We start from the raw sequence: 13,360 nt of genomic DNA, 5'->3' as shown, positions 1-13,360 counted from the left end.
ATGGCTTATATAAACAATGCCTACAATCCAATGGGAAAAACTATGAAAGACAGTGACACCCTGTTGGTGGAATTTTCAATTTGTACACTCACTTTAGAAAATGATTTTTATTATGCATTAAAATTAAAGGTGGGCAGAATTAACACTGGCAATTCTATTCCTCTGTCCAAAACAGTGCGCCTAAGAATATATATGTATGCATAAATGTTAAAAGGCACTTTGATTGTTAAAAGGTATGTAACTGTGAAACATACTTTTTAAAAAAACAAATAATGTTCAAACAGAAATTTTAAAAAACAACTACCAATAACCTAAATTTCTATTGGCAGAAGTGAAAAACAGTTATATATTTATTATAACCGAAAAAGATAAACTATGACTTCAGAAATCGTAATACATTTCTCTCAAAAACATAACAATGAACAGGGACAGAAAGAAGACTTGTGACCACCAGAGGTGAAGGGAGGGGAACACAAAAGTGACTGCTGTGGGTACAAAGTTTCTTGAGGTTTCTTTTGGGGCGATGGAGATGTTTCAGACTTGGATTGTGATGACAATTTCACAGCCTTGTGATTATACTAAAAAATACTAAGCTGTACATTTTTATGGTACCTAAGTTGTATCTCAATATAAAACCCATAATGTTGAGCAAGTTGCAGAAGAATATTAACAGGATGATAATATTTCTATAATGCTTAAACTTAAGTACAATGCAAAATGTTTATATACATATCTGGTAAAATCATGAAGACAGTCAAAGGATAATAATCACAAAATTTCAGATTGTGATAAGGCTAATCAGTGGACCTCAAAATATTGATAATGTTCTACTTTTTAGGCTTAACTATGCCTATTTTAAAGTATTATTATTTATAATTTACATATATGTTAAATATCTTTTTGAATGTGTGTACTATGTTGCACAATATAAAATCCAAAAGGTAAAAAATAAGTTTCTTAAGGTAAATAAACTGAATTTCATCAAAAATTTGAGAGAAAAATTGGAAGGAGAGTAACAATAGGGTAGGTGTGAAAAATAAAAGATAATAAGTACCTAGTATATTGCTGAACCAATAAGGAATTTAAAAATACTAGGGCAAAAATATTTATGAGGGGTGGAAAGAAGTGAATAAGCTTGATAGATACTAAAATAGAAAATTGACAGAATTTGGCAGTGGATTGGGATTGGAGGTGAAAACTATTGCAAGAATGATTTCCAGGTTTCCAGCTGCACCATTGGCTAGATGGTGACCTACTTATCAAGGTAAGAATCACCTCCCAAATAATCATTAGCAAGGGCAGTTAAATTTTTATTTGCAAATTAGAAACACCAAAAATGAAGCAAGTATTAAGATGGCGGATAAATGAATCATGGTACAATGGGGTGGAGGAATGGTATGCAGCCATTAAATATCATGTTTTAAGAGACTGATGACATCTTGCATTTTAAGAGCAGATTAATATCTGTACATACAGTACAGTTTCCATTCTGCAAAATAATATTAATATATATGTATATTAAAAATGACCAAAATGTCTTAAAGTACTAGCAATGGCTGTCTCTGGGAGATGCAATTATAACTAATTTTAATTGTCTTCTATTTACTTTTGTGGAATCTAAAATGTAATTAATGTCCTACAATAAACAAGCATTAATTTAATATTATAGAATATGTGTGGCATTTCAAAATGCAACTAAAATCACCATGAGTCTCTTCAAGTCCATCTCTTTAGGACACTGATGTTACATGGAAGGCTGCAAAATCACACATCGTATCATGCATGTGCTATGAGGTAGTCTGGGAAACTGATGGGGAAGAGAAATGTTCCCGGTTGTTTGTTATGAAATAATTATGTGGCTGGGGTTAAAAGCCTCTAGGACAACCAAGTGGCAGCTTTCACTCAGACACTTTTAATGCATTGGCAAAATGCCTTCTTTTCAGGTGCACCCCAGGTGATTCGGGGTAAAAGCTCAAAACAGCACGTTTTTGCCCAAAACTACCTTCAGAAAGAAGGGTTGTCAATTTGCTGGAAATAATTTTTGTCGTCTTCTAGGGTTATAGGCACAACATGGTTATTCTCCTTCCTTTAACTTTGGGATGTTGGAGTTTTGCATGTCTATCGCTTCTCGTCCTTTTTTCCATTTTCTCTACTACTTTCTTGCACCTTCTTTCTGTTTCATCTTTTGAAATAAGAACGTTTTTTGGAATAAATATTATGTTTTTATTTATTTATTTATAAAAGGACAGTAGTTATGGTATTGTTACTTTACCCCTCTCTGCGTAGACATAATGTCTTAATCATGGCAGTTCTATTATATTTTTTAGGTAACATTTTCATAACATGAAATTATTCATTTTAAAATACGCCATTCAGTGACAATTAGTACTTTCTAGTGGTAGATTTTTAATACATTTATGTTTAATATATATGACTGAATAAATAAGATTGCACTGAATTAAATAGGCCTCCAAACAACAAAATGCAAATTGAAAACATTTTCTACTTTTTTTGCCAGGATGCTCTTGTTTCATTTGTTCAAGGGAAATACCTGCTTAGATATAAACTTCCTAAATTAATACAAATATCCTTACATAGTTAAACATGAGTTTAGGAAGCAAGCGTTTAGGTAGCAAGGGATAATTCGTTTCCATTATATGTCATTAGCTCTTGGAAGGTAGACTTCCAAATATGAAAACATACTGATTTCATTGAAATGAGGGTTTTCTACTCCCTAAACAGAGAGCCATGGGAATAGGTGGTTTTATTCAAGTGACCAAGTATAGCTGGAATCACCTCTCACCTCCCTCTCCGCCTTAACCCCACAGATGCAAGCAGACTTCTCTCTAGCTCTAAAGATTACACACTTTATCTTGATAGTGTTGGGAAATGAAGAATTAGAAGAAACAAATTCTAGATCAGTAGCACATCTATAAGATGAGATTTTACAGATTAATCCTCTTTGCTGCAAAACTAGATTTTCTTTTTCCTCTAAAAACCTTCAGCTTTCTTTGATTGGCTTTACCTGTTTTTTCCCCTCTAGCAATGGTCAAGAGAAATTGTACTCTTCCAGAACCAAATCTTGAAATATTTAATAAATACCTAATTTATCTAAATCATGTATTTACACATATTTGTTCAGAATACATAATATGGTATAACTTGTCATTTTTCAGTCATAAACCTCCCCTGACTCCTTCACAAAGGGCTCAGGTTTCCTTGCCTTGGCCAACTCTCTTCATCTAGAGACTCTAGGATTGATACTTTCAGAAACCTGAAGGCCAACTGGGTTCCCTCTTCCCCCTTCTTATACTCCCTTTTCCACCTTCCTGCACCCAACATGCTTTGCTCTTCTCTCTTCCAGGTCATTCATTCCATCACACCCTCTGGAATTTCCACGTCGTTACAACAGAAGCTTCTTTCATCCTCAGATACCAGCTCTTCACTGCCTGAACAGAGAGGATCCGTAGGGCCCCATCTTTGTGGCCTGTAAACCAATCTGGTACAGAACATAAACGATCATAGCCAATATGTACTGGCTGTGTCTACTGTGCCAGGCAGGAGCTTTCAAAGGTCTTTAATGTGTTAATTTATGTGAACTTATCAGTAGCCCTACAAAAAGTACTTAATCAGAAAAATATATATATAAAAGTGTAATCTAAAACATAGAAGAACAATCCTGAAAAGAGTATGTGGAGCACTTATGGTGCAGCAGGTTCTTTGAGAAAGCCTATCAAGCATAGAGAGTGAATCAAAACACACCAGGGCAGGTTCCAGAGGCTACCAGGAATGCCCCTTGAGGAGGTGCAATGGAGAAAGGACAGCCTGCAGGACTGAGGACCAGAGGAAAGGCCAGACCCCAGTGTCCGTCTCTGTTCCAAGATGATGCCAACATTTGGTCTCACACATCTGGTGGCATCTAACAGTCCTCTAATGGAGAAATCTCTGCAAAGGTTTGAGCTGAAGTCATTGGGAGGGAGGTGTTAAATGTAAATGTGTCGCATTCATTTCCAGTTGCTACATGAATGCATTCTAACAAGCTGTTAGAAAGGGAGTCAAGGAAAGGAAAGATTCTGATCCATATTCCAAAAATGCAAAGCTGAAGAGATGTTGCAAGATGACATTCAATATGGGGAAAAGCCCAGTAATGGGGCTTCTCCACTTTGCAAGAAAACCATGAGATTAAGAGGAATGATGGACACCCACCACCCAGACATGATGGAATCCCTTAGGGTTTCATACCTGGGCTCCCAGGGACTTTGACTCAAGCAGAAGAACCCTGGGCACACCTACCCTCTCCCTGTAGGCACCACAGGGCCCCTGGTTGGAGCCTCTCTGCTCACTGATGACAGCTATTGCTGCACTCACCATGGATGCCAATGCAAGCAACACAGAACAGGCGGTCTGCAGTGCTCCTCTCAGGTGCCAGGCCACACTTCCAGGTCACAGCTGAACTTGCATCTTCACAGACATCATTAAAACTCAACCTACTGGCCAGGTGCAGTGGCTCACGCCTGCAATCCCAGCACTTTGGGAGGCTGAGGCAGGTGGACTGCTTGACGTCAGGAGTTCGAGACCAACTTGGCCAACATGGTGAAACCCCATCTCTACTAAAAATACAATAAAAATTAGCTGGGCATGGTGGTGCATGCCTGTAGTCCTAGCTACTCAGGGGCTGAGGCAGGAGAACTGCTTGAACCTGGGAGGCAGAGGTTGCAGTGAGCCAAGATTGTGCCACTGCATTCCAGCCTCGGTGACAGAGTAAGACTCAATCTCAAAACAAAACAAAATAAAAAAACTCAACCTACCATTCATCATATTTCTGCCCACAGTGGAAGCCCTTAGAGCTATTCACTTTCTCCCATGGGGTTATCCTAACTGATGTTTTCCTTTCACCCAGTCCTTTTTCACTCCTTTACCTCCCAAACACTTCCAGTGTCTTCTCTCAAGTGTCCTTTCCATCGCAACACTACTCCCATGCTTTCTCAGCCTTTTCTGAAAGCTGGCTGCATCCTGGGCACTCTGACTCTTTTGCTTATTTTGCCCCTGGACTTTCCTTGGGATTCTTCTCGTTCTTCAATGATTCTGTCAAATAGTACTTTGAATCCATAATGCAAAGTCTTCATTTATTGAAAGTTCATTCTCATGGATCCTGCCCCATCTGTCATGCCTTCTCCAGGCTGCATTCCCCTCTTCCTCACACCAGGAAACCAAGCACTAGATCAACATGGCTCGCATGTCGCCAGGTCCCCTGCCTGGACCACTCATCCTCGTTACCCCTGGCTGGCCAGTCCCTGCTGCAATGCTCTCTTCTGTCCACTCCTGTGGTTCCTCAGCTGGCTAGTCTGTGCCCCTTCATTGCGTTTTCTCTGCTAGCTTACCTTTCTGTCCCTGACTTCTAAAAGTTAGAGTAGTTGGGTCCGATCCCAGGTGCTCCCTTCCATCTCATCTCTCAAGTCACTTTCAGCAAATCCTAGGGACTTAAATGCAGCTAGATGCCCATGAATCCCAAATTAACATCTCCATTCCAAGCCTCTCCAACAGCCTACCCAACATCTTCTCTCATATTTCTGTTATGTCCAACCTCGTATGTCCAAAATAAATCTCTTAACTCTCCCTCCCCCATCTCAGGAGAAGACCTTGTCATCACCCAGTGACAGTGTAGCACACTGAAGGCCCTCCCTTCCTCCCCGACTCCCAAATCATCACCAGGCGCTACTGAGCCTTTAGAAATGAAAGTCAATATTTTTACACTGTTAAATATTTAATACATATGTGTGCTACAAAATTCGGGAAGTCCAAAAAATAACACGATGAAACGTGAGTCCTCTCCCCAACCCGTCCCTTCCCCAGGAAGTCAGGCTGACTCCTTTCGTTGTCATATTTGTGAGTTCACTTGCAGTGGGTATCTGTGCACATACCCATACATTTTAAAAATTAAAAAAAAAATGGTTGTACTATACCATACACACTGTTCTGGAGCTTGTTTCCCCACCTCACACTATACAGTCAAATATTATTATTCTGGGTCAGTATAAACAGAGCTGCCTCATTTGTGTTAAAAGTTGCATAGGATTCAAACGCTCACCATTACAAGACAATACCGTAATAAGCATGTGTATAAGTTTCAATTCCTAACAATAATGCAATGAAGACCCTTATAAAGAAATCATTTCCCATCCACATGAGTAATTCCTGGAAATTAAATTGTGGGTCAGGGAACATAAGGCATTTGTCGTATCGATAGATACAACCAAATTGCATAGATGCTTGCTGTTCAGTCTGTACCACCAGCAGCCTTGGGTGGGAACCCGTTTCCCAACATTCTGGCAAACACACTGTGTTATCAAACTTCTTGATCTGTGCCAATCTGATAGGTGAACTATTCTACCACACTGTGGTTTTCATTGCATTCATCTTATTACAAGAAAGGTTAAGCAATCTTTCATACATGTAAGCCTTTCTTGCATTAATTTTCATGACTGTGAACTTTGTATTCAGGTCATTCACCCATTTTTAGAATGTTTTTAGTTTCTTATTTTTTATAGCTCTCTTTTCAAGTATTAAATAAGCATCATTAGCACTTCATCTATGATATTGGCTGCAATTTCCTTCCAGCTTATACTTTAATTTTGTTTTTACTGTTTTTGTTTTGTTTTACTGTTTTCCCCCTACAGAATCCTATTTTAGAAAGTCAAATTTATCAATATTTCTTTACTTTTCTACTAGGTTTTATGGTTTCATGTTTTAATATTTAATTTTTTGCTTCACCTGACATTTTAGTGAAAGGAGACAGGCATCTAACTTTTAGGTGTCTACAGGTATATTTTCTGGCTCTGCCAACTCCATTTACTGAATAATCTATCTTATCCTCCAATGAAATAAACTGCCAGCTTTATAATATGCTTTGTCCTTTGTATCTAGATTTATTTCTGTACTAAATACAACTGGCCTTTTGATTTGGCTATGTGCATGTAGGTTTTCCACTCCTACCGGTTTGTGAGCTTCCTAAGCACACTGTCAGGGTCTGAGATTTTATTCCCCTTCCCTTAGAAAGTAATGTTAGCCTGTCACCGTTAGGTGGATGCTGGCAGAGGATGCAAACCTTTCCGGTCAGAGACTCATGGCACAGAAAGCGGTGTGACTTGCCTCTATTCCTCTTGCTCCCCAGGCAGCACGGGGCAACAGGGCGGGGCCTGTTGGATGCCACGTCTGCAGTGGGCTGTGTTTCGGCTGACACAAAGGGCTTGGAGAATCCACCATTTTTGCAGCAGGAAATAAGCAGGTCTGCTCTTTGTTCTGGAATGCAACCTCACCTTTTAGTGTGGTTTGCTGCAAGCACAACCCCTAGAAAAGGCTTGAGTAAAGCGAAACCATGGTCTTGCGTATTTAACTGACCCATTAAGAGGCATGGGAGCAGGAGAGACGCACGGAGGAGAGTCCTTCCCAGCAGACACAGCTGGGTGGTTGTGATCGGTTTGCATTTTGATGTCCACAGGATCACACAGTGTCTAGCACAAACCAGATGCTTAAGACATTGATAAATTTGACAGAATCCAACGTTTCATGGGGTTAGAATGAATTTACCACCACATAGCATAACTATGAACCATCTATTGAGTATTATTCTCCTCCACACAGATAGTTCCTCACACTATTGACCCAGGCAGCGTGGAGTCTAAAATGTTACCTTTTAAAGGAATCAACCTAAAAATAAATGAAATAGAATTACTATTTGACTCATTAAAACTAATTTCTGTGAAATGAAATTTAGAGACTTTATTTACTGTCTTCATTTCCTGTGAAATGTTGAGCTGATAACTCGGAAGCAAGCACTGAGTTGAAGCACCCCTAACCGTTTTTTAGTGGCTGTACCATATTTGCCAAGGGTCCTTGGTTATTACCACTAAAATGTTTTAATTATGCCTTATTATGTTTGAAATTACAATCTAACCAGGACCAGGAATACCATCTAGTGAAGAAACACGAGGAGATAAAGAAGCGTTTTTCCCTCTTACGAAATTAGCTAGAGATTGCAAATACCATTTAGAAACTAGAAAAACGAACTTGTTGAAGAACTTCAAGGAAAAAAGGCCCAATGGAAAACAGTGAGACAATTGGCAAATAGTTTAACTGTACTTAAGAAACATTTGGAAATGAATGACGGGATGCAGTCACATTAAACACGTAGACTTGTGACTCTGTGCCTGCACACTGAGTAAGAATTGAATGACACGCATGACGCTCTCTGGGGAAGCACAGTAGAAGACAGTTAACGTCACAGGTGGATGTGCTGCAGACCTCACTGAAGCTGGCACACTGAAAACAGCCCTCTGGATCACTTGCAAATCAATTTAAATGTTAACATTTAACAGCGATACATTAAAACAAAGGTTGCCTCAATTTCCCTTCTACTTGTTTTCATTTACCTCCTGTCTTCTAACTGCAAACATAACTTCAATCAGAGGATAAACCTGTTTAACCAAGATGGAGTTCCATTCTTTTTTTTCTTTTCTTTTTTTTTTTTTTCTTTTGGAGACAGAATCTCGCTCTGTTGCCAGGCTGGAGTGCAGTGGCGGGATCTCGGCTCACTGTAACCTCTGCCTCCTGGGTTCAAGCGATTCTCCTACCTCAGCCTTCCGAGTAGCTGAGACTACAGTGCGCCACCACACCCAGCTAATTTTTGTATTTGTAGTAGAGGTGAGGTTTCACCATGCTGGCTAGGATGGTCTCGATCTCTTGACCTTGAAATCCTCCCACCTCGGACTCCCAAAGTGCTAGGATTACAGGTGTGAGCCACTGTGCCTGGCCCATTCTTGTCTTCTTACCTTATCTTTATATCACTTTTTCTTGGAATTTCCCTGAATATGTAATCTGATGTGATATTTGATACTTTGTGAAACTTCCTCAGCTCAAAGATAAGTCACTTTCTCTACTATACTACTATATATAGTAGTAAGAAGCAGCTAAAATTGCAGCATTAGACATTAAAATTAAGCACTAAGAAAGTTAAAAAAATGCCAGATGATGGTTATAATACATGGCAATTTTTATCTTCAAATTATGTGTGGCAATATTGTAACAAAAGACACAAGAAAAAATATTTGAGGAAAGAAATATTTGAGGAAAATAGTGCCTTATTACTTAGATAGACAGCTAATGGGGCAAAGACCTATGTTTTGGTAATTCTTAGTATATATTTGAGGCTTAACAAATATTTAGCATATTTTTAGTAACAATGTTTGCTGATTTTTATATTTTGAATTGAAAAAGCCATAAATGCACCTTCATAATAAAGGGTGAGCCCACTTTTCTATTATTCTGTAACTAAAACATGATGCTATTTAAAACAACAGGGCAAAATAATGAACTAGATATTAATTTCCTTTAAAGTTTATATTGTGAGAGACAAGGGTGCCATTTTGAAACTGTGTTGTACTTTTAGTATGAAGAAACTTTAAAACTAGGTACAAGTTTATCAAAATAAAACAGGTATCAAGTCTCAAAAATACCATCTATTTCATTTTCTGTGTGCTTTTAATGGCAGTGAGAATCATGTTTTTAAATTCTCACTTTTACTACCTAAAAGGAAATTTTTGTAGTATAAAATATAATTTTAAGATGTTTTCAATATATAATACCTTTTTTTTTTTTTAGCAAGACAGCTTTGGGCTGACATTTGAAACTTTTACTAAAGAACCAGCAAATATTAAAATGCAGGCTGATGTTTATACTTTCAGTAGTAATTCTTAGAATGTATTTATCTGAACTGAAATCTCCACTTAACAGTCAGCGGGAAATGGCAATAAATGGCATCTGCCCTAAATTTCACAAGTTGTTGCTTTATTTATTTTCTTGTGAACCTCATTAATCCATACTCCCTCAAGTCACTTTAGTTTAATGTTATTTGTGTGACAAAAGTGTTTTAAACAAGGAAAAATGGAAAATTCATGTGTAAATAGCTAATCATTGCTTTTAAACATAGCATATACACGGGGGCTCAGAGGACAGGTTGGTGAAGATTACTCAGAAAGAGAATTTAAAAACCTTACCTCAATTCTCAGTTATGTCATAATCATATCTTTATATTACATATTATAAAATATTTTTTACCTATCCCTCATACTGGTCAGAGTCAAATTCATGATCTTTGTGAGTATACTGACAAACTACTCTCACAAGCTATTACTATTATTGATATTTTATATATCAACTGTTTTTTTTTTTTTCATCCATAAAAGCACCTCAACGACATGTTCGGTAGCAAATAAGTTTTCAGATCCCTTTACTCCATTGAATAACAGCTCTAAAAACACTTTGACTAACTTGAATATCTTCTATTTGCAATGCCTAAAGATTGAGAATAAAGCGGTTAAGAAGGAAGGTGTAATTTGTAAATTTAGAATTGCCAAATTAGTAATGAGTACATAAGTTCAAATAATTTTACTCAATCAAAAAGATAGTGACATTTGATGCTGATTAATCGCCATTTTTGTTATGTGTGATTTTCAGAGTATGTTTTCTTTCCTATCTTACTTTTTCAAATTTTGCTTTTCAGTATCTTTCAAGATGACTTTGGCTTATCCTAAAAAGAATTTGAGACCTAAAGGTCAATGTAGGGGAGAAATACAATTAAAAAAATCTTTGCTTGCCAGACAAGCAAATCTTGATTATAACTTGTTTGATTAGGTAAACATTCTAAAATAATACTGAATTTAGATTCTTTTTTTATTTTGTTGGCTAGTTTTCTAAACTCTTAAGTGGGCAGTGATATACATTTCTATTAAACTGTATAAGTATGCAAATTGGGATATAAATTGCATTAGAAAATGTGAACGTATTTGCTTGATATTTAATTCAACCATAAAAAATAAATTATTGCACTTATTACTGTTCTCTTTCCTCATTTGTCATCTCATATTGCTCTTAGTCACTCACTATCAAAATTTGTTTAATCTTACTTCTATTAATTTCCTTAAAGATTCATGCAAAGCAAATTTATGTCAGGTTGTAAGCACCTTTCTCTCAAAGCAACCACCACTGTATTTGTGACAACTCACGCCAGAACCCTGAATCTGCCTTGGGAAGAAACATTGCCAGTTGGTGGCAGCATTCACAAGAGAGGGTCACATTTCCTCTGTTATCTTTAGGTTGAATTTCAAAACAACTCTAGAAAACAGACTCAGAAGGCTAGCCTTGGAAACAGCATGCAAACAACTGCAGAAAAGTGGAAGGTTTCTGACTATAATACAGTTCTACCAAACAGCAGGGCATGGGGCAAAAAAGCAGGCTGGCTCCCTTCCTCCTGTTTACCTCCTGAGCAGTGTATAAAACAGGGTGAGCTTGCTCCTGGAATCAATACGTGAATCAATGAACACAGGCTGATCTTCCCCCCTTCATAACATCTGTGCTCTGTACAAGGACACTCCGGGCCACCCTCACTGAGCATCCTCCCGCCCTCTCCCAGAAAATATAGCTGTGTCATCTTAGAGACATTTTTAATGTCATCTGCTTATGATGTGCAGATTGAGAAGCAGACAATTTTGTTCTGCTCTGGCATGAAAAAACAAAACGTTTCAATCGGCAGCTAGGATATCAACATGAAGCAACACACAGGACATCAAATTTCATCATGCAAAATATGGGTGTATTCTATTACAGGGGCCAAGCATTCCAAGGAAAAGTAATGGTCTAAGAAGATGCTCTTGCATTTTAAAAGTATCTACTAGTGTTATACAGTCATTAATGTGTAATTTCCATTTCAATAATAGGAAGCCTTCTGGAAAAAAAAGCCTGTGTTGCTTCTTAAATCTAGAAACACATTCCCAAAATTCAAACACAACAAAATCCAGAGGCATATTAATAAAAATTTTAAACTCCTAACTGCAGTCAGTTTTTAATTGGGCATTTATGTATTTCTTCAACATAATTATATTTATAATGAAAAATGTTGCAAATATTGGATTAGCTGTATTTGTACCTACAACATATTTTTCTAAAACGTATTAATTTAATTGATAGACTTTTAAAAAGTTACAGTAGTTCTATCATATATGCACATTAAATAATCATTTATTTTAGAAAATCCTCCCTCATCAAATGAACATTTAGGAAAGAGACTGATCCATATTTTTAACAAGAATAATAAACACTCAAGTAGAAAGCCTTTATAATTTCCAAGGGGCTGATCAATTCCATTAACACATCCTGATACTTTAAATGTTTGCAATGCTGCACATAGCAAATGATCCAAACAGCAGTTACATTCTCTCATGTAAGTCATTCTGTTGCACATACACAGACTTAGCAAGTTACAAAACTCTTGTGAAATTTCAGTTGAAACATTAGCAAATAAATTTGCTGGTAAAGTGCAAGAAGTCTCCTTATAAATCCTAGATGAGGAAAAGTCTGTCCACAGTTCATTCATCAGAGGAATGGAATTTCTCAAATGAGCTACTGAACAACATTATCTAATAAAATGAAATATAACGAAACGGTGCCACTCATTTTAAAGATTAAATATATCCTTTGACAGAAACCTGTGAAGTTAAAAATCTTTCCCTCTTAAAATACCTTTTAAATTAAAGCTATTCTAACTAGTTATATAGCATTCCACTTAATCTGCTTAGTTTTTAGATTGAGTTCACCTAAATACAAAATACTATCAAACACCTACAGGGCAAATAACTAAAAAAGAAAGACAATTTCATAAGCAATAAAATACTATCCACCTTTCTCCTCCCATACTTGCCTCTCCTATATGAAACAAAGAAAAGAATTAGTGATGTTCATTATTGGTAGTGCTACTAGTATTTGTATGGTGAACCCGTAACGTATTTTTAAATCTCTACACTTTTATATAATTGACTCTTTCTTGAAAAGTAATTGTTTCAGAAGACTTCTAATAAAATAATCATTATTATATATGATTCTGTTAAAAATAGAAAAAACAAACAAACAAACAAACAGAAAAAAATTCCTGCTGAAAGATATCCCCATTTTATTAGCCGTGAAAGGAAAGAAAGCTTCCAAGGAAAGATCTTGGACCATGAGAAAAAATTTCAACCAGGCTGTTTGCTGGCAAGAGGCCATGCCGGCCCCAGCCAGTCCTGCGTGCAGAGCATGTTGGCAGATGTTATTAGCTGACTTTTGCTGAAAAAGTATGGAAGAACAGTTGGAAAATCACAAGGTGTAGAACAAGCTTTAAATAAATAAAAAGCTTATCTGGCAATAGAAAGGGGGAATGAAAACAAGTTCCTCAGTTGAGGAAGAGGACTGGGATACTTCTAATCACACAGTTTCTTACTGTTGGTTTGTTTCATGGGCTGACTCTCAATGAGAATTGAAATTGTATCACCCA

The sequence above is a fragment of the Papio anubis genome, chromosome 15 (assembly GCF_008728515.1).
Source record: "Papio anubis isolate 15944 chromosome 15, Panubis1.0, whole genome shotgun sequence".
NCBI classification, from domain to species: Eukaryota; Metazoa; Chordata; class Mammalia; order Primates; family Cercopithecidae; genus Papio; species Papio anubis.
Note: the sequence above shows the minus strand (reverse complement) of the source record.